The sequence below is a fragment of the Ursus americanus genome, chromosome 3 (assembly GCF_024610735.1).
Source record: "Ursus americanus isolate L20-20 chromosome 3, mUrsAme1.1.p, whole genome shotgun sequence".
NCBI lineage: Eukaryota > Metazoa > Chordata > Mammalia > Carnivora > Ursidae > Ursus > Ursus americanus.
This window is the reverse complement of record NC_142129.1, coordinates 60685603-60709717: the sequence shown is the minus strand read 5'-3', so window position 1 is coordinate 60709717 and position 24115 is coordinate 60685603. Positions and strand designations below refer to the sequence as shown.

The following is a 24115-nucleotide window of genomic DNA, read 5'->3' as shown; positions in this document are numbered from 1 at the left end:
AACTTCTCTTTAACCTTAGAAAAAAGTAATAAACACCTCTGCTCTGGAACCACCCCCCAAAATTAATCTAAATAAACATACTAGAGTTATCATTGGCAATTGTATAGTACTTAATTTCCTCCTAGTCAACCAAGGGGAGTTTATACAGCTATAGCTAATACTTTTTGTTACTCCTTTATAAATACTACAGGACAAATAGAACAGTGCAACTAAACAAAACAAAGCTACCTAACTACCTAAAGAAGAACCAAATGGATTCTGGAAAGTGTTATCGGTACCCGAATTTCATAATCTAGCTATTTGACTTCAAAACCTATTTAAAAAATATTTACTTACTTACTTATTTATTTATTTATTTTGCTTTTGAGGTAAGCCTTTATTGCTTTAGTTCCTGTTAGGACAGCTTTTGCCGCATCTCAAAGATTTTGGACCATCTGTTTTCATTTTTGTCTCCATATTATTTTTTAATTTCCTTTTTGATTTCTTGGCTGACCCACTCATTGTTTAATAGCATGTTATTTAGCCTCCATGTATTTGTTTTCTTTCAGATATTTTCTTGTGATTGATTTCACAGAACTTAAATAATTCAAAATTTGTATGGAACCACACTAGACTCTGAATAGCCAAAGCAATTTTGAAAAAAAAGAACAAAGCTAGAGGTATCACAATCCCAGATTTCAAAATATATTACAAAGCTGTAGTTATCACAACAATATAGTACTGGCAGAAAAACAGACGCAAGGATCAATGGAATGGAATAGAGAGCCCAGAAATACACCTATGCTTTTATGGTCAATTACTCTATTATAAAGAAGTCAAGAATATACAATGGAAAAAAGACAATCTCTTCAACTAATAGTCTTGGGAAAACTGGAAAGCTACATGCAAAATAATGAAACTGGGCCCTTTCTTATAAAAATAAACTCAAAATAGATTAAAGATCTAAATGTGAGATGTAAAGCCATAAAAATCCTAGAAGAAAACACAGGCAGTAATTTCTTTGACATCAGCCATAAAAACATTTTTCAAGGTATGTCTTTTCAGGCAGGGGAAACAAAAGCAAAAATAAACTATTAGGAGCATATCAAAATAAAAAGCTTTCGCACAGCAAAGGAAATCACCAACAAAACAAAAAGGCAACGTACAGAATGGGAGACGATATTTGCAAATGACATATGTGGTAAAAGGTTAATATCCAAAATATATAAAGAACTCATAGAACACCAAAAAAACCTCACAAATAATCTGATTAAAAATGGACAGAGGACCTAAAGAGACATTTTTACAAAAAAGACATACAGATGAGGAGCAGACACATGAAAAAGATGCTTAACGTCACTAATCATAAGGAAAATGTAAATTAAAACCACAATGAGATATCATTTAAACCTGTTAGAATGGCTAAAACCAAAACCACAAAAAATAACCAGTGTTGATGAGGATGTGGAAAAAAGTAAACTCTCATGATGTGTGGGTAGGAATGCAAATTGGTGGAGCCATGTGGGAAACAGTATGGAGTTTGTTCAAAAAATTAAAAAGAGAATTACCATATGATCCAATAATTCCACTACTGGGTGTTTACCCAAAGTAAATGAAAACGCTAATTTAAAAAGATACATGTAACTCTACTGCAACATTATTTACAATAGCCTGATATGGAAACAACCTAAGTGTCCACCAACAGATGAATAAATAAAGAAGTGGTATATATGTAGGTGTGTGTGTATATATACACACACACACACACACAATGGACTATTACCCATAAAAAAGATTGAACTCTTACAATTTGCAACAATAAGGATGGACCTAGAGGGTATAATGTTAAGCGAAGTAAGTGAGACAAAGAAAAATACCATGTGATTTCACTCATATGTGGATTTTAAGAAACAAAGACAAACAAAAAGACTCTTACACATTGAAAACAAACTGATGGGTGCTGGGATGGGGGATGCAGGATGGGGGTAGTGAGGAAAATAGAAAGGATTAAGAGTACACTCATCTTGATGAACACTGAGAAATGTATAGGACTGTTCATCATTATACTGCACACCTGAAACTATTATAGCACCGTATATTAATTACATTTGAATTTTTAAAAGTCAACAAGGAGAACACAACTGCTTTAGTGGGTGGAGTGCTTTACTCACAAAAGGGAGAGACAAGCAAGATCACCTTCAGTAGTGCGTGCTGGTACCCCCCCCCCCCCCAATGCCAGCGGGTCCCTGACAGCAGATGATGCCAGGGCACTAGCCTATTCCCACCCATCTTGTGCCACAGAATGAAGGAGCCTGTCTCCTGCAGGAAAAAGATACAGTAGCAGAGTTGGCCAGGTGCCACATGACACACACCCTTAGGCAGAACAAAGGAGTAACACTAATTCTGAAACAGGAAAAGATATTCCCACACAAGCCCAGCACAAGCTGTGAGAGCTCTTTACCTCCTGGAAAGAAAGAGTTTCCAGCCCAAAGCCCGCTCTTATGCAGCCAAGTAGAGGTTGGAAGACTGTGTGCGGGAGATGAGAGTGTCAGCTGAAATCTTAAAAAATAGGATAAAATGAGAAAATTTTTTCTAGCATTATAAAGTTACAATTATTCATACAAAACAATATTGGGGCAGAGATAAACTAACTGGCCAATGCGAACTAAAACAGATGTCGGAAAGAGATCCATCCATACAGCTACTTGATTTATAGAACTGCAGAGAAGTCGTAATGACAGTTTTCAATAACTGGTGGTGGGTCAATTTCATGCACATACAAAAAAAAACAAAACAGGAAATTTGACTTTATACCATTCACAGAAAAATCTTTTCCATTTGGATTTTAAATCTTAATGTGGAAAGCAAAGCAATTAAGCTTTAAGAACATTTTCATGGTCTCAACTGTGGGAAAACTTAAATAGGGGAAAACAGAAACACCAACCAAAAAAAAAAAAAAAAAAAAAACAATCTGAACTACACTGACATTAAAGAAGTCTTTCATCAAAATACATCATTAACACGTAAAAAGTTAAGAAGACTGGGAAAGATACTTGGATATGTTTAACACATACAGCTGACCCTTGAACAACCCAGGTATTAGGGGCACGACTGCCACATACCCAAAAATCCTCATAACTTTCGACACACCAAAAATTTAACTACTGTTAGTCTACTATTAACTTTAAGCCTTACCGATAAACAGGCCAATTACACTTATTTCATATATGTATTCTATACTGTATTCTTCCAATACTGTGAACTAGTGAAAATAAAATGTTAAGAAGATTTTAAGAGACAAGATACATCTGGATCTCTACAAATGAACATCTCCAGCGTGGAGTATTGAGGTACGAAGCAGGGAGCCGTGAAACCGCGCACAGATATCGGAAGATAAACGGAAGGGGGGGGGAGCCACCGCATTCGGGCGCCGGGAAGCAGTAGGCACCTGCACGGGGGAGCGGGCGGGCTCACGGATGGCACCCGCAAAACAGCAGACTGAGACCGTAAGCTGGGAGCGCGCGCCACCAGGCTTCTCAAGGAACACCGGAATCCTGGTGTGCTCACCGGAAATGGACTGAGACCGGGAGCTCCCGGAGCGTGCGGGGGCGGCTGGTGGCGTTAGAAACACAAAGTACAGAGACGTGCCGGCCCTGGAAGTGAGGGCAGGGACACCAGGTGGGGGGCGCACAACCCTGGACGCTGCAGGGTTGAGCAACACCAACGGTAACAGAGTTAAAGTGGCCAGAACATTAGTGGAGAACGGGCCGCAATCCCTCTGTTCTGTGACAGAGGCTGAGATTCGGCCACTGCTGCTCTGACTCTCAGAAGAGGCACAGCAAACCGCCAGGGAAAGCCGCCAGAGAACAAAAGCCTGGAAATACCAGCTCACAGCATGCCCATCCCCATCCCCCCTCACAGGGGACGCGGAGACTCTACCCAAACAGGGTTGCCTGAGTATTGGCGCGGCAGGCCCCTCCCCCAGAAGGCAGGCTGAAAAATCAAGAAGCCCACAACCCCGGCACCTGGGTGGCACCTGGGTCATTGAGCGCCTGTCTTCGGCTTAGGGCGTGATCCCGGTGTTCCAGAAAGGAGTCCCTCATCAGGCTCCTCCGCTGGGAGCCTGCTTCTTCCTCTCCCACTCCCCTGCTTGTGTTCCCTCTCTCGCTGGTTGGCTCTCTGCCACATAAATAAATAAAATCTTTAAAGAAGAAGCCCACATCCCTAAGATCCCTATAAAACAAGGGGCACGGCCTGGGACCCAGTCAATAATTTGGGCTCTGGACAACCCTGCAACCTCTCCTCATCAGAATGGCAAGAAGGAGAAGCCTCCCCCAGCAAAGAAAAGACAGTGAGTCTGTGGCCTCTGCCACAGAAATAATGGATATGGATGTAACCAAATTATCAGAAATGGAATTCAGAGTAACGATGGTCAAAATGATGAGTAGAATTGAAAAAACTATTAACGAAAAGGTTACTGAGAATATAGAATCCCTAAGGACAGAAATGAGAGCGAATCTGACAGAAATTAAAAATTCTATGAGCCAAATGCAGGCAAAACTAGAGGCTCTGACGGCCAGGGTCGCAGAAGCAGAGGAAGGGGTTAGTGAATTGGAGGATGGGTTAATAGAGGAAAAAATGAAAATAGAAGATGGTCTTAAAAAAATCCACGCCCACGAATGTAGGTTACGGGAGATTACTGACTCAATGAAACGATCCAATGTTAGAATCATAGGCATCCCTGAGGGGGTGGAGAAAAACGGAGGTCTAGAAGAGATATTTGAACAAATTGTAGCTGAAAACTTCCCTAATCTAGCGAGGGAAACAAACATTCGTGTCCAAGAAGCAGAGAGGACCCCTCCCAAGCTCAACAATGACAAACCTACGCCACATCACGTCATAGTGCAATTCGCAAATATTAGATCCAAGGATACAGTATTGAAAGCGGCCAGGGCAAAGAAATTTCTCACGTACCAAGGCAAAGGATTACGTCAGACCTATCTACACAGACCTGGAATGAGAGAAAGGGTTCAGGGGGCATTTTTAAAGCTCTTTCAGAGAAAAACATGCAGCCAAGGATCCTTTATTCAACAAGGCTGTCATTCAGAAATGATGGAGAAATAAAGACATTCCAGAATCGCCAGTCATTAACCAATTTCGTAACCACGAAACCAGCCCTACAGGAGATATTAAGGGGGGTTCTATAAAGGTAAAAAGGCCTCAAGAGTGATACAGAACAGAAAGTCACAACCGATACAAACAAAGACTTTACTGGCAACATGGCATCATTAAAATTCTATCTCTCAGTTCTTAGTGTCAATGTAAATGGTTTAAACGTTCCCATAAAGCACCACAGGGTTGCAGACTGGATAAAAAGAAATGACCCATCCATTTGCTGTCTACAAGAGACTCATTTCGAACCCAAAGATGCATTCAGACCTAGAGTAAGGGGATGGAGTACCATCTTTCACGCAAATGGACCTCAAAAGAAAGCTGGGGTAGCAATTCTCATATCAGATAAATTGGATTTTAAACTAGACACTATAGTTAGAGACGCAGAAGGGCACTATATTATTCTTAAGGGAAGTATTCAACAAGTGGATATGACAATTATAAATATATATGCCCCCAACAGGGCAGCAGCAAGATACACAAGCCAACTCTTAACCAGAATAAAGAGACATATAGATAAAAATACATTAATAGTAGGGGACCTCAACACTCCACTCTCAGAAATAGACAGAACACCCTGGCAAAGACTAAGCAAAGAATCAAAAGCTTTGAATGCCATACTCGACGAGTTGGACCTCATAGATATATATAGAACACTACACTCCAGAACCAAACAATACTCATTCTATTCTAATGCCCATGGAACATTCTCAAGAATAGACCATGTTCTGGGACACAAAACAGGTCTCAACTGATACCAAAAGACTGAAATATCCCCTGCATATTCTCAGACCACAACGCTCTGAAATTGGAACTCAACCACAAGGAAAAATTTGGAAGAAACTCAAACACTTGGAGACTAAGAACCACCCTGCTCAGGAATGACTCGATAAACCAGGAAATCAAAAATCAAATTAAAAAATTTATGGAGACCAACGAGAATGAAAACACAACAGTCCAAAACCTATGGGATACTGCAAAGGCAGTCCTAAGGGGGAAATACATAGCCATCCAAGCCTCACTCAAAAGAATAGAAAAATCTAAAATGCAGTTTTTATATTCTCACCTCAAGAAGCTGGAACAGCAACAGAGGGACAGGCCTAATCCACGCACGAGGAGGCAGTTGACCAAGATTAGAGCAGAAATCAATGAATTAGAAACCAGGAGTACAGTAGAGCAGATCAACAGAACTAGAAGCTGGTTCTTTGAGAGAATGAATAAAATTGACCGACCACTGGCAAGACTTATCCAAAAGAAAAGAGAAAGGACCCAAACTATTAAAATTATGAATGAAAAAGGAGAGGTCACGACCAACACCAGTGAAATTGGAAGGATTATTAGAAACTATTATCAACAGCTATATGCCAAAAAACTAAGCAATCTGGAAGAGGTGGAGGCCTTCCTGGAAACCTATAAACTACCAAGACTGAAACAGGAAGAAATTAATTTCTTAAACAGGCCAATTAATTATGAAGAGATTGAGTCAGTGATAAACAACCCTCGAAATAACAAAATTCCAGGCCCAGATGGTTTTCCTGGGTAATTCTACCAAACATTCAAAGAAGAAATAATACCTATTCTCCTAAAGCTATTTCAAAAAATAGAAACAGAAGGAAAGCTACCAAACTCATTCTATGAGGCCAATATTACCTTGATCCCCAAACCAGGCAAAGACCCCATCAAAAAGGAGAATTACAGACCGATTTCCCTAATGAATATGGACGCCAAAATCGTCAACAAGATCCTTGCTAATAGAATACAACAGTACATTAAAATTATCCATCATGACCAAGTGGGATTCATACCTGGGATGCAAGCGTGGTTCAACATTCGCAAATCGATCAGCGTGATACATCATATCAACAAGAAAAGACTCAGGAACCATATGATCCTCTCAATTGATGCAGAAAAAGCATTTGACAAAATACAGCATCCTTTCCTGATAAAAACCCTTCAGAGTGTAGGAATAGAGGGTACATTTCTCAATCTCATAAAAGCCATCTATGAAAAGCCTACTGCAAATATTATTCTCAATGGGGAAAAGCTGGAAGCCTTTCCCTTAAGATCAGGAACACGACAAGGATGCCCACTCTCGCCACTATTATTCAACATAGTACTAGAAGTCCTTGCAACAGCAATCAGACAACAAAAAGGGATCAAAGGTATCCAAATCGGCAAGCAAGAAGTCAAAATGTCTCTCTTCGCAGATGACATGATACTCTATATGGAAAACCCAAAAGAATCCACTCCCAAACTATTAGAAGTTATAGAGCAATTCAGTAATGTGGCGGGATACAAAATCAATATTCAGAAATCAGTTGCATTTCTATACACGAATAACGAGACCGAAGAAAGAGAAATTAGGGAATCCATCCCATTTACAATAGCACCCAAAACCATACGTTACCTTGGAATTAACCAGAGACGTAAAGGACCTATATTCTAGAAACTATAAATCACTCTTGAAAGACATTGAGGAAGACATAAAAAGATGGAAAAATATTCCATGCTCATGGATCAGAAGAATTAACATAGTTAAAATGTCCATGCTACCCAGAGCAATCTACACTTTCAATGCTATCCCGATCAAAATACCGAGGACATTTTTCAAAGAACTGGAACAAATAGTCCTTAAATTTGTATGGAAACAGAAAAGGCCCCGAATCGCCAAGGAACTGCTGAAAAGGAAAAACAAAGCTGGGGGCATCACAATGCCGGATTTCGAGCTGTACTACAAAGCTGTGATCACAACAGCATGGTACTGGCACAAAAACAGACACACAGACCAGTGGAACAGAATAGAGAACCCAGAAATGGACCCTCGGCTCTTTGGGCACCTAATCTTTGATAAAGCAGGAAAAAACATCCGGTGGTAAAAAGACAGTCTCTTCAATAAATGGTGCTGGGAAAATTGGACAGCTACATGCAAAAGAATGAAACTTGACCACTCTCTCACACCATACACAAAAATAAACTCCAAATGGATGAAAGACCTCGATGTGAGACAGGAATCCATCAAAATTCTAGAGGAGAACATAGGCAGCAACCTCTACGACATCAGCCAAAGCAACCTTTTTCATGACACATCCCCAAAGGCAAGAGAAACAAAAGATAAAATGATCTTATGGGACTTCATCAAGATAAAAAGCTTCTGCACAGCCAAGGAAACAGTCAAAAAAACTAAGAGGCAGCCCACGGAATGGGAGAAGATATTTGCAAATAACACTACAGAGAAAGGACTGGTATCCAAGATCTACAAAGAACTTCTCAAACTCAATACATGAGAAACAAATTAAAAAATCAAAAAATGGGCAGAGATATGAACAGACACTTTTCCAATGAAGACATACAAATGGCTAACAGATACATGAAAAAATGTTCAAAATCATTAGCCATCAAGGAAATTCAAATCAAAACCACACTGAGATACCACCTTACTCCAGTTAGAATGGCAAAAACAGACAAGGCAAGAGACAACAATTGTTGGAGAGGATGTGGAGAAAGGGGATCCCTCCTACATTGTTGGTGGGAATGCATGTTGGTACAGCCACTCTGGAAAACAGTGTGGAGGTCCCTTAAAAAGTTAAAAATTGAGCTACCCTATGACCCAGCCATTGCACTACTGGGTATTTACCCCAAAGATACAGATGTAGTGAAGAGAAGGGCCATATGCACCCCAATGTTCATAGCAGCAATGTCCACAATAGCTAAATCGTGAAAGGAGCCGAGATGCCCTTCAACAGATGACTGGATTAAGAAGTTGTGGTCCATATATACAATGGAATATTACTCAGCTATCAGAAAGAACGAATTCTCAACATTTGCTGCCAACATGGACGGCACTGGAGGAGATAATGCTAAGTGAAATAAGTCAAGCAGAGAAAGACAACTATCATATGATCTCTCTCATCTATGGAACATAAGAACTAGGAAGATCGGTAGGGGAAGAAAGGGATAAAGAAAGGGGGGGTAATCAGAAGGGGGAATGAAACATGAGAGACTATGGACTATGAGAAATAAACTGAGGGCCTCAGAGGGGAGGGGGGTGGGGGAATGGGATAGACTGGTGATGGGTAGTAAAGAGGGCACGTATTGCATGGTGCACTGGGCGTTATACGCAACTAATGAATCATTGAGCTTTACATAGGAAACCGGGGATGTACTGTATGGTGACTAACATAATATAATAAAAAAATCATTAATTAAAAAAAAAAGAAGATTTTAAGAGAAAATATATTTACAGTACTGTACTGAATCTATTTTTTAAAAATTCAGGTGCAGGTGGACCCATGTATTTCAAACCCATGTTGTTCAAGGGTCAAAAGTAGTAGCAATAAAGTGCCTGATGAGGAAAAGACCCCCAAAGTAGAAAAACAGATGAAATATTTGAAAACTACTTCACAGGAGAGGATATCCACGTTTTCCACTTTTTAAAAAAAAATTTATTTATTTACTTGAGAGAGAGAGACACACACACACACACAGAAAACGAGTGGTGGTGAGGGGCGGAGGGAGAGGCTAAGTGTCTGCCTTTGGCTCAGGTCAGGACTCTGGAGTTGGAGATCTAGCCTCCTCAGGGCTCCTTGCTCAGTAGGGAATCTGCTTCTCTCTCCCTGGGTTATGATTTTCAATAAACAGAAGGCTGGTAAACAGGTTTTTTTCGTTTCCCTTATCTCTACACAGCATAAAAAGCATGCCCCTCTTAACAGCATGAAAAATATATACATTTATTTTGTTGAAGGAACAAGGGGATTTGATTTTTTTGTCTATTCCTCCCACTGAGATGATTCCAGTTTATTTTACTCTTTATTAACTCCATTTTCCCTCGAACTGAATTTTTTCCTCTTGCATATAAAGTAATAAATACTTATGAGTACTGTTAATATAAGATTATCAACATGTTTATGTTTGCTTTTAGTTAGAACATGACCATATTATTTATTTTTATTTTATATTTTAATATATATTTGTTTGTTTTGTATAATTAAAAGCTAATTGCTAGAAACAGTAATTCCAGGTCCTACCTAAATAACTTGACTATTTAATAAAAGCTATGGGAAAAGATCAAAAGTAAAATGTGGTTTGTCCTGGTTAGACAGATACTCTCAATTTTAATATTCTCTTTTACACCCAACTTTCTAACAGGCTAAGAATTATATAATATTTTGAATAACAGAGACCATCAAAAGTGCCCATTCACAGAATACTTCAGGCTTATACAATGAGTATATAATGTAACAGTTCTCTCATTTACAGAGTCAATGAATCTGAGCTTCAGAAAGGGAGTAAGCAGGGCAATCAGAATTGTGGCTTTCCAACATTCAGTTCACTGTATTTCCCATTCTGTTCAATGAAACAAGAAGGACCCAGGCACCACTGGAATCTCTTAACCCATCAGTCACTTGTGTGACTCCAGGCCTACATTGTCTAACACAATGGCCACTGAGCACATGAAATTCAGCCACTCTGAAATGAGAGGTGCTGGTAAAATGCAAAATACACACTGGATTGTGAAGACTGAGAATGGGAAGCAAAAGTAAAATCTCATTTGTATTTTTAATATTGATTGCATCCTGAAACGTTTGGGATTTTTTAGCAAAATGGAACGGTTTATTAAAATTAACTTCACGTGCCTCTTTTTTACTTTTGCTTTAGCTACTAGAAAATTAAAAATTATGTATGTCACTTAAACATTTGAGACTTGCATTATATTTCAAATTGACAATGCTGCTTTAGAGGATTCTCATGCATGTTCCTGTTCTTGGCTTACCCTTTATAAGAGCTACGATAGTCCTGCCTGCAACACTGGCTTCTAAGCACAATTATGGTTCTCCACTTTGCTCCCCTTTCAATATTTCCACCCTATATTTTCCCCAATTGTCCTCTGTTCACGGTGTTGTATCCATAACTAAGTCTGACACTCCACCAAAACTGGGAATGGGGTTGTGTCTACTCCCCCTTACAGTACTGCAAAATGCAGCATGCTCACAGCCTGTGAGGGCATTTCAGATGCCAGCTTGCTCATTATTGCCATCGTTAACTAAACAAATTCTCTGCAGCACCAAGAATTTTACAGTTAAAATAACCAGTTTTGCGCAAGAATGAAGTATCCTCAGATGGTTTTAAAAAGCCACAAGAGTGTTTTTCACCTTATCCAAACTTAGAAATTCACACACTTAAAAGGACACAAAAGCAGCAAATGAAAACTAATTTCCTGGGTCCTTTTAGGAACTGAACATTTTCCTAACTCATTAAAGTCTAGTAAAAATGTACTTACAGTCTTGTATTTGAAAGCTATCTAAAATGTTTTATTTAGAATCACTAAGTATAAATACTACAGAATTTGTCAGTTGACATGAGAGGTCTTTGGGTTTTCTGGGTTTTTTGTTTTGTTTTGTTAACTTTCTTTTCTGATTTACAACTGGCTCTTAGGATAACAAGAACCAGGTGTACACAACCACAGGGGAAAACACTACCACCAAAAAAAAAAAAAAAAGACTTTTAAAAGACCAGCAGGGTCCTAATAAAATGATTCCATTCTGTGGCAAAATAAAGTTGTTGTTGTTTTTTTAATCCCCATTAGATATAACTAACCCAGGGTCTTTTATGACACCCACTTACAACGGAAGATCACACGTGCAATGCTATTTCTACAATGACAGTGCTCTATCACCCACTCTTTGTGGCCATATGGGGTTATAGCACAAATAAAATGTCTAGTCATTATCTTTTGGACACTGGTAAAAGTAACTGTATGTAAATGTATGTATGTATATACATACATTTAATTTTCCCCTTTTGTGTCACATCTCGAATTTTTCACTGGGGTGGTACTGTGCAGAATATACACTTAGTAAATGGTCTGAAGAAAAGAAATAAAGAGGTAATCTAAAAATTTTTTAATTTCACTTTACCCAAGGAAACACCTAAAAACAGAATCTTGTGGAAGAAGTTAGCCAATCATATTTTAATGACAACTGCATAATACTTGGGCTATAACTTGCAATTCATTCAAGATTCAGTCACAATTTGGGACGAACTCATATTAATTTATTAATGAGATGACACTGTTTCTCCTGTTTTGATATTCTAGAACTCTCAAAAATATGTAAACCACAATATCACTAATTGTTTTTGAAGAAAAATGAATTTGCATGTGACAGCAAAAGTGTCTTAAGGAGACAGGGTCAACTTATTCCTCAAGGAAGAAAAGATAAAGTGAAGCCCCGCAGAAGCTAAGAAACCACAAAGACAATAAGCAGAAGTTTCACGGTCCCTCATTTCCATGTCTCTTTCAACAACATGAATGTAAAATAGTAGTAATTTTGAATATGTTTTCTTAAAGATAGTCTTGAAATTATTTTAGCCTCAGGCCCTATGAAATCAAGAACCTAAAAAAAAAAAAAAAAAAAAAAGAACCACTCCAGATTCTATGTTAAATCACTTTTTCCCCCCAAAACATAAAGCAAATTCTTATACTTAACTACAGACTAACTTACCAAATTCCTTTCGTATCAATGAAAAAGAAAGCCATAAAATGCGTAATTTGCAACATTTTCATCACCAAAAACCCCTTGGGTTATATTTTCCTTCATAACTTTGCTGTTTAATATACTTTATATAATGGGATTTTACAGAAATAGATGAGATTGGGGTTAAAATAACTGATTTAAATCATTATTCTGCCTTACACAGCCCTTATAATTTGTGGCACGTGTTACTTGCTCACTTTTTGTCTATTTTTACATAAATATACAAGATCATTCTAACATCTGTTAACATATAAAGGGAATTTTTGCATTACAAAAATGAGATCATACTGTACATAATATTGTAAACATATTTTTTCACTTAGGAAAATACCACATAAACCACTCCAGGCAGAAAGTCACATTCACTTTCTGAATAAATGCACAGCAAAAATTTATCATTTATCAATCTATCCCATGATGGAAAAGATGAACAATGCTGCCAGAAACATTTCTACATACAAAGATTTATTGTTTTAGTTTCACTTGTCTCAAGCATTCAGTATTTTGTGTCCACCTACTTTAACATCTCACAGTTGAGGTCTTGGACTACTTCATTCATGCTCATAGAATACTTATAGCTAGAAGTATTTTTGGACAATTTTTTTTGAGAGGTTATGTTTCTAGAGTTTGGGTTTTTAGTTATTCATAGTTATTCACACTGTCAATTTATTGCTTTGTTTGATTTTTGCTGTGTTTGCATAAATGCCATGCCAATTCTTCTGACCTTAGCAGCCATGAATGGACAGCTCTTCCAACACCTTGCACTCTCACAGTACTAGAAATTTCCTTTCTACTCCATGTGAAGAATGCTTCCCACTCATATGTGGTTTCAGACTGGGGAACTTGGTATATGTTTTTTCAGCCCATTTTTCTATGGTTTGAAACAATGAGTAGTGAGGCTGAGGACAAAGGAGAATCACAAATGCAGTGTCAAATCTTTGTAAGACATTTGAAATCAGTTCTCCATTCAATAGGTTTTATGAAATGTCCCGTCCCAGTACATACTTAAGGGGTTACCCACGCTCATGGGAGAAACCTCCAAGATTCATACGGTTGATCTCAAGTTCAGAGCGCAGCCTGGGAGCCTTCTCTGTTGATTTCTCTAAGCCCATCTGCTTCAAATTCTCCCCAGTGAGGGGCAAGAGGAGGGGTTTTCAAGACAGACGGTTTCATTACTGCAATATAATTTCCAAAGCTGTTTCTTAACTTTCCTTCATCCTGTAACATATATATTTCTTGGTTCTTTTAGTTGCAAGAATCAAAACCTATTCCAGCTACTTAGAGGAAAAAGGGAGTTCAGTAAAAGGTTATAGTGACTTTCACAAGGCATAAGGTGTAGTGCAACAACGAAGCCCTAAAGAAAATAAAAAGTAAGACTAGCTCTGCAGAAGTCTGTAGATCTCCAGTGCTCCTACCATTATTGAGATCTGGCCTAAGGCTTGTCCCTACGTTTCTTGCTCCCAAATTTCAAATTCCCAGGAAAGCCTCATGACTGACAAAACTTCAGTTTGGCACCCAGCCTTGAACTCATCAATGTGGCGAGGGAATGGCATCATATCACACTAACATAACAAAGCTGCTATATAATTTTGTGGGACCCAGTACAAAATGAGAATGTGGATTCCTCTGTTTAAAAATTAAGAAAAGAGCCACAGGAGGGTATGAAAACAGACGTAGAGTCTTATGTAACAGTAAAAATCCCATGTCCATAAAGCCAGCCCTGGAAATCATGAATTATGCATACTTATGTGGTAGATAGGGGATTAGTGGCCAAAAGAAGCTACCGAACAGAGGAAAAAAGGATAAAAGTCCAGGACGCTGCACCTGCCATACCATTATTGGAAAAGAAAGCCAAGAGTACTTCTGATACTTAACCTTTTTGTAGCTTATACTATTCCTGACATTCCAGAGTCCATGCCATCCTCAAATATGTTGTCTGACTTCTCCTTCCACATCATTTTTTCAAGTAGTTGCAGACTAACATATGTATATATAATAAAACAAATTATTTGGAGAAGTAATGAATACTGCAAGCTCCAAATTTCATTAGATTCAAAATACATTTCAATAATATAATAATAAACCTAACAGGATAAGATTTTAAGAAAAAAGGAATTAGTATTTGTTGAAAATATACACATGGGTGATTAATATAGACAATCACCATGACTCTTGCAACTCTTCTTTTTGTTTGGCAATTGTAAATTAAGAAGTGACAAGCAAAATGTAATTCTAGGTACATTCATAGGTACTACATACCTATATACACGATTTGCACACACACACCATCTACAGAAATATATAATCTTTTTTGCATAACAAATGCCCTTGTGTCTTGTCATTTTTCTAACCTATATTGGACTGATGACAATGCTACTTGTAGGCAATAATGTTTATCTAAAATATAACTACATTTGTTAAATCAAACTCATAATAGCAATCTCACACAGGTACACTGACAGGAAAGGATGAACAGCTCTTAAAACAATTTCATCAAGCTCAGAATGTTAATTTTACCTTTTTATCCAAAGCAGAGTAAGAAACACTATATTTTCAACTAATCTTCTAAATTTTATCAGTAGCCAGCTTCAACAATTTATCCTGTTTACTAAATTTACATCCTTAATGAGGGCATTCCAAATTTTGTGTGAGTTGCAGTTACAACTCATCTTGAAATATGACACGTTATACTGTAACTAGAGCACAATGTATTTGTGCCTTCTGCAACCTGGCACTCAAGTCCAGCTACACTCGGAATGGTCTACACCTGGTTCAACCAGACCAGTCACTAGCAACACATTTGGATATCATGACAATGTCTAATTGCCATAAAAGTTTCTAAACACTCACCCCCAACGTCTGTATTTATCTCACTGTTAATACTAACAGTTTTCTATCAACCACCACTTTAGGGATATTTTCTCAGGGCACCCTTCCTAGTATCATCTATGCAACAAAATCTTGTACTAAACAGATGTTCATCTACTAGCTAGTGGCAAACTACGCCAAAAGCAAAGGAGCCGAATAAATGCAGAATGTGGAGCAAAGTGTTCCAAAGCAGTATCTGGAGAGAGAGAAAAACCACTGTCAAGACTAGCAATCGAGGGGCGCCTGGGTGGCACAGCGGTTAAGCGTCTGCCTTCGGCTCAGGGCGTGATCCTGGCGTTATGGGATCGAGCCCCACATCAGGCTCTTCCGCTATGAGCCTGCTTCTTCCTCTCCCACTCCCCCTGCTTGTGTTCCCTCTCTCGCTGGCTGTCTCTATCTCTGTTGAATAAATAAATAAAATCTTTAAAAAAAAAAAAAAAAACTAGCAATCGAGCTTTTCAAAAAATGACAGATCCTTGGGTAGGAGAGGTAACCTTAATAGTGTTCAGCTTGCTTTTCCAGTCCACTCCAATTCTGTTAGATATTAGACTAATATTAATGTCTGTTATTTTAACATTTGATAATCCTTAACATTTGATAAACCTAGTAGACTACCTGACCACTTTGCACTCAACCCTTTTTTACTTTTTTGCTCTTTGTAGCCAAAGCCCAGGTTTCTCCCTAATAACCGTCAGTATTACAGTTCTCTTCTGGTCCTTCTGATTGTCTTAAAGTTATCAATGTAAAGTAGAATGGAACATGGGAGACACATTTAAAAGAAACAGGATTTCTAAACAAAGATATTAAAGGGTTTGTCCACAGAAATGTATTCGTCTACCCTAAGTCCCTCAGGGCCACCTCAGTCCCATACATAGCGCTGAGGCACCTCCAGGATACAAAGAAAAATCCCAGGCTTCAGGGGGTCATTGATAATGCCAGCTGCCCCAGCTTCTGTAGTAATGCAAATTAATATCCCCATTTAATTAGAGTTTAAATTCAAAATGTACTGTAGATATTAATGTAGAAGGAATACAAGATCTGGAAGTAGGAAGGCAATCTTTGGGGACTAAGTTATTAGTTTCCTATTAATTGACATGGTGTTTTACTATCTTCAAAACAGCAACTAATAAAATAAAAACTTTTAATAACAGAGAGCATATTGCAACACTCAAGAAAATCCTTTAAGAGATCTGATACTGAGAATTAATGTGTAATTTGACGTTCCATTAATTCATAGTATTGAAATACAAGCTTTAGTATAATGAAAATAATCTGTTCATCAGAACTACTAATGCTCCAATTCTCAAATGTGCCAGAACAGGAAACATAATCCTTTGTGAAGCTAGTTCTCTAAGAGAAGACATTGTCCTCAATTTTTCTCACTTGGGCTGTTGATACCTGTAAATGCTCAGGCATATAATTAATTAGTAGGTCTTGCTCTCAGTATCCAGATGAATACCTGGGTTCATTTACATGTTTTTTCTTTCTCTTCTACCCATGCTAGGTTAACCTACTGAATAATGAATTATTTTAACTTGCTATTACGTTATGATTAGTATTTTCTATTACGAATTAGAGATATATTTTCCTGGTTTCAAAGAAATACGTGCACATTGTGTGATACTTGGGAAAAAATATAAAAAAGGAATCTCAAATAATTTAGCCTCTTAGAGATAATGACTCTGCATTTTAGTATACTTTTTTACATAATTTAAATCAATACTGAATTTTGTTTTATCTCCAATTCTAATTTCCACTTCCCCTTTCCAACAAAAGCAGACTGTAACATACTTTCTGCACCACACATAATACTAAGTATTTTGCTAGATTATATATTCTTTATAAGCAAATTTCCCCCAACAAAACTATAAATCTCCCTTCTCATATTCTTGAAATATAAAAACAAATGTGACCATCTATGTAAGCATATATCTATTTTTACTGATTTGACTTTATTAATTTATTGGAATGTGGTAGGCTCTTTTGAGCTAAATAATTAGCACTCAAAAACTTTCCCCCCACTAATGTCATTTGCTACTGCTTCTCTTCTGGTTTCTTCAAGAATTCCACGACCCATGTAACTTTTCTTAGATCTCTCATTGTTTTCTTTATGTTGTTTTATTTTTACTTTTGTTACCGGAAAGACTCTGCATTCATAACATTGCTGATCCTCAACATTATTGACCAAATTAGAGTAAAACTAATTTGTATTCTAATGTGTTAGCCTTTTCCTATTTATTTGCCAACATGCCTCAGATTATTCATTTCTTTTTAAAAAATTTTTTGATTGTTGCTTTGAATTTCAGGAGATACTTGAATGAATCATACTCTACAGTTTATGCCATGCCATGCTATTAGTTCATATGAAACCCCTCACATTTTTTCCTCTACACTTCCAGTTTTAGATCTCAATCCCATCACCATCTACCATAACCACTTTAATGTTTATTATGTATATCTTGATAAATATACATCTTTGAAAAACATATGTGATTTGATACATATCAGAATTTATTTAAAAAAAAAAAGTATGCCACAATTTCTTACCTATTTTCTTCCCTCCACTCAGAACTGAGTTTCAAAAATCAACTCATAAAACCAGGGAACATCTAGTTCTTTACAACTGCCTCTGCAGTTATTCTCTCCCTTCTTACATATCCGTCCTTTGGGTGATAGATACCTATTCTGCCTAACTGTTCCTCATAGCACAAGCAGTGCATATAAATGAATACATTTATACAAGCTCCCTTGTGGGTCTATTAAGCTCTCTGCCCTCTAAACAGAATAACATTGCTGGGTTATAAGATTTTGGCATGCTAAATTTCATGAAATGCTGTCAAATTCCTTTCCGGGGAGCCTATATTAGTTTACATATAACTGGAAGTGCATTAAAGACTCCCTCCTTCCTAACTAATCTAAGAACTTGATTTTCTAATGTTTAAAAATTTATTCAGCATATAGTATAATATCAGTTGTTTTAAACTGTAATTCTTTCATTACTGATGAGTTTGCATTAGTCTATGTTTATATATACGTTCATATATTTTATATACTTTGCTCATTTTTCTCTTGGGTTTCTGCCTTTATCTTTTTGACGCCAATTAGTTCCCTTTTGGACTACTTTTGGACATTTGTATCTTGTCTTTCTCAGCTTCGCCCGCTGCAACAAAATACCACAGGCTGGATGGCTTAAACCACAGATGTTTCTTTCTCACGAACAGATTACTTGAATGCTATTAAGCTGATCAAAAACATTTCCAAAATTTCTCCTAATTCCTATAGAAAATAATTTTCAAAAGTATGTTCTTCCTCTAAATGTTCAAGCTGGCTCAGCCAAAGTTTGTCTAGGGTTGATGTTTTCTGTTCATTCCTCATCAAATGAGGATAGCTCTACATAGATGCCCAGTCATTACTAATAAGTAGGGTGTGTGGTCTGACCTTGGTCTTCGGTTTTTTTGTTTTTTGGGTTTTTTTACATCAAATAACTGTATCCACTTTCCTGGGCCAAATCTCAGTGAACAGAGACCTTGGAAGAAGTCTTTTTTAGCCTCAGATGGGACTGTCATGGGCTTATTCAACTAGCACTTTACTTTTTAACAACATAGGAGATAAATGAAAAACTGTAATACTTAATATGAACTGCTATTTTACCTCTTCGATCATATTTTATTTATAAATATGGTAGAGCAGTTTAAGTTTCATCCCATTCTCTGCCTAATGACGACTGTTTTCTAGAACTTTAATTACAAATGAGTATAAAAGATGATACGGAGACAGGGGCAAAGTGAGGACAGTAGCCCTATTGCTGTTTAAAAAAGCAGCACCATAAGGCAACCAAATTGGTAAAGAAGTAAAACTCATCATTTGCAGATACCATGATACTAAACAGAAAATGCTGAGTACTTCACCACGAAACTATCAGAAATTTAGTTAAGTTGCAGCATACAAAATTAATATGCAATAATGTTACATTTCTATACCCTAAGAACAAAGTAGCCAAAATAGAAATTAAGAAAACAATTCCATTTACAATTGCACCAAAAAGAATAAAATACCGAAGAATTAACTTAAGAAAATGGAAGACTTGTATGCTGACAACTATAAGACACTAATGAAATAAACTGAAAATGACACAAAGATATTCTATGCTTATGGATTGGGAGAATATTGTTAAAATGTACATATTACCCAAAACAATCTACAAATTCAATGTAATCCCTATCAAAATACCAATAGCATATTTCATAGAAGTAGAATAAACCTAAAGTTTGTAAGGAACCACAAAAGACCCTGAATAGACAAAGCAACCCTGAGCTACACAACAAAGCTACAGGTATCACAATCCCAAATTTCAAGATCTACTACAAAACTGTAACAATCAAAACAGTATAATACTGGCACAAAAACAGACACACAGACACAGAGATCAAGAGAACAAAACAGAGCCCAGAAATAAACCCACGCCCATATGGTCAATTCATCTACAACAAAGGAGGCAAGAAGACACAATGGGGGAAATACAGTCTCTTCGATAAATGGTACTGGGAAAACTGGACAGCCACATGCAAAAGAATGAAAGTGGACCACATTCTTATATCATACACAAAAATAAACTCAAAATGGATGAAAGATCTAAATGTGAGACCTGAAACCATAAAACTCCTAGTAAAAAATACAGGCAGCAGTCTGACATTGGCCTTAGCAACATTTTTCTAGATATGTCTTCTCAGGCAAGAGAAACAAAATAAAAAATAAACAATTGGAAATACAGCAAAAAAAAAAAAAAAAAAAAAAAAACTTTTGTGCAGCAAAAGAAACCATAAACAAAATGAAAACACATCCTACTGACTAGGGGATGATATGATGATGATATCATGATGACGAGGGCATCATGGTGACCATACGCATCATGATGATGCAAATGATACAACGGGTGAGAGTTAATATCCAAAACAAAAAATTCATACAACACCAAAAAAATAATTAAAAAATTACGCCCAGTTAAAAAATGGTCAGAGAGCCTGAAAAGACATGTTTCTAAAGAAAATGTAGAGATGACCAACGAACACACAAAAACATGCTACTCTTCCTACATGCAACACCACCCCTAATCATAAGGAAAAAGCTAACAAAACCACAATGAGATATTACCTTAGATCTGGTGTAATGACTAGAATCGCAAAAACAGTAACAAGTGCTGGCAAGGGTGCAGAGAAAAAGGAACCTCATGCACTATTGGTGGGAATACAAGTTGGTGCAGCCACTGTAAAAAACAGTATCTAGATTCCTCAAAAAATTAAAAATTCAAAATACCATATGGTCCAGTAATTCTATCGGGTATTTACCCCCCCAAAAATCCCAAAAACACTAATTTGAAAAGACATACGTACCCCTATGTTTACTGCAGCATTATTTACAATAGCCAAGATATGGAAACAACCTGAGATTTCATCATTAGATGAATGTACAGAGAAGATGGTCTAAACACACACACACACACCACACAGAATATCACTCAGGCATAAAACAGAATGAGATCTTACCATTTGCAAAAACATGGATGCATCTAGAAGATATTATGCAAAGTGAAAAAAGTCAGGGAAAGACAAACACCATATAATTTCATTTACACGTGGAATCTAAAAAACAAACAATATAGGCAGAAACAGGCCCATGAACAGAGTGAACAAACTGGTGGTTGCCAAATGGAGGGGAATGGAGAGATGGGCACAATGAGTGCACAGGAGCAGGAGATACAGGCTCCCAGTTATGTAATGAAGACACGAAGATAAAAGGTACAGCATAGGGAATGTAGTCAGTGGTACTGTGATAGCATTGTTTGGTGACAGATGGTGGCTACACTTGTGCTGAGCAGAACATAATGTATACACTTATCAAATCATGCTGGTGTATACCTAAAACTAATGTAACACTGTATGCCAACTACAATTTTTTAAAAAATCACTAAGAAAGTAGACAGATGGTTGTCCATCATTCCCTTCTGTCAAAACTTTCATTTCTGAACTGGGAGTAGGGGATGGAGGAAAGTACATATGATTTTCCTTCACACCAAGACGTATGTTCTATTTCATGCAGTATGGTGTGAGTAGACTTGGCTTATGTTCCAATTTTAGTTAGAATAGCCTTTCAATTAGTGGGAATTTTTCTACACTCTGTTAATAGCTATTTATTTTTCATCCTTTTTCTTTTTCTGTACGTATATTTTTATTTTGAGAGAGAGCGAGCAGGGGGAGCAGCAGAAGAAGAGGGAAAGAGAGAGAGAATCCCAAGCATGTTCCATGCCCAGCACAGAGCCCAATGTGGAGCTCAATCCCATGACCCAGAGATTATCACCTGAGCCAAAATCAGGAGTTGGACTTAACCAACTGAGCCACCCAAGTGCCCCCTCTTTTTCTGTATTTTTATCTTAGGTGTTTAGTGTGAAGCTGGAGAAAGCTAAGAAATAACTGATAGTTGTAGCCCCATTTTAATTAATACTTAACAGTTTATGCTTGATTCATTCTTCTCCAACTACACAATAAATTCCTTAGACCACAACTTAGTGCAAAATAATGTATATAGGCTACCTCATTTCACTGCACTTAGCTTTACTGCACTTCACAGATAATACCTTTTTTTTTTTTAAATTGAAGGTTTGTAGCAACCCTGAATCAAACAAGTGTATAGGTGACATTTTACTAATGGTATTAGCTCACTTCATGCCTCTGTCACACTTTGGTAATTCTCACATCTTTTAAGCTGTTTAATTATTATTTTATTTGTTATGGTGCTCTGTGATCAGTGATCTTAAATGTTATTACTGTAATTGTTTGGGGGTACCACAAACTGTACCCATATGTAACAATAAACTTAACTGATAACTGTTATGTGTGACCTGCTTATTCCACCAGCTGACCATTCCCCATATCTCGTCCTCTCCTTGGGCCCCTCTATTCCCTGAGACAACCATATTGAAATGAGGCCAATTAATAACACTACAATGGCATCTAAGTGTTCAAGTAAAAGAGTCATGCGTCTCTCATTTTAAATCAAAAGCTAGAAAGGATTAAGTTTAATGAGGAAGGCATGCTGAAAGCTAAGATAGGCCAAAAGCTAGACCTCCTGTACCAGTCCAAGTTGTGAACACTAAAGTTTTGTTTTTTTTTTTAACATTTTATTTATTTGAGATAGAGTGAGTGAGAGAGCAGAAGTGAGGATGGGGCAAAGGGAGAGGGAGAAGCGGGATCTCGACTGAGCAGGGAGCCTGATGCAGGGCTCGATCCCAGGCCCCTGAGATCATGACCTGAGCCAAAGGAAGACGCTTAACAGACTGAGCCACCCAGGTGCCCCAAAAGAAAAGTTCTTAAAGGAAAAGTGCCACTCCAGTAAACACACTAAGAATAAGAAAACAAAACAGCCTTATTGCTGATATGGAGAAAGTTTCAGTGGTCTGGACAGAAGATCAAACCAGCCACAACAATCTCTTAAGCCAAAGCTTAATCCAGAGCAAGGCCCTAAGTCTAATACTGTGAAGGCTGACAGAGGTGAGGAAGCTGAAGGAAGGTTTGAAGCTAGCAGAGGTTGGTTCATGAGGTTTAAGGAAAAAGGCCATCACCATAACATAGAAGTGCAAGGTGAAGCAGCAAGGGCTGATGGAGAAGCTGCAGCAAGGGCTGATGGAGAAGCTGCAGCAAGTACCAGAAGATGTAGCCAAGATAATAAGCGAAGGTGGCTACACTAAACAACAGCTTTTTGGTGTAGACAAAACAACCTTATATTGGAAGAAGATGCCATTCAGGAATTTCATTGCTGGAAAGCAAAAGTCAATGCAAGGCTTCAAAGGACAGGCTCACTTTCTTTTTAGGGGCTAAGGCAGCTAACCGCGACTTTAAGTTGAAGCCAAGGCTCGCCATTCCGAAAATCTAAGGGCCCATAAGAATTATTCTAAATCTACTCTGCCTGTGTTCTAGAAGCCCAACAACAAAGCCTGGATGACAGCACATCTGTTTACAACATGGCTTACTGAGTACTTTAAGTCCAGTGCTGAAAACTACTGCTGAAACAAAAAGATTTCTTTCAAAATATAACCACTCATTGACAATGCACGTAGTCACCCAAGAGCTCGGATAGAGATGGACAGTGACAGCAATGTTGTTTTCATGCCGGCTAACACAGTGTCTAGTCTGCATCCCATGTCTAGAGGAGTAATTTCAACGTTCAAGTCTTATTATTTAAGAAACACCTTTCATAAGGCTATAGCTGCCACAGACAATCATTCCTCTGATGGATCTGGTCAAGTAAATTGAAAACTTCTGGAAATAATTCACCACTCTAGACATTGTTAAGAACACTTCTGATGCATGGGAAAGTCAAAATATCAACCTTTTTTTTTAAGATTTTATTTATTTGACAGAGAGAGACACAGTGAGAGAGGGAACACTAGCAGGGGGAGTTGGAGAGGGAGAAGCAGGCTTCCCGTGGAGCAGGGAGCCCGATGCAGGGCTCGATCCCAGGACCCTGGGATCATGACGTGAGCCGAAGGCAGACGCTTAATGACTGAGCCA

The 24115-nt window shown here is 37.7% G+C and overlaps 1 protein-coding gene across 3 annotated transcripts in view; it reads right to left on the bottom strand.

Annotated features, from left to right (window-relative positions):
• Positions 1-24115, bottom strand: part of THSD7A (thrombospondin type 1 domain containing 7A) — a 773396-nt gene that overhangs the window by 550672 nt on the left and 198609 nt on the right. The gene's annotated exons all lie outside the window — the stretch shown is intronic.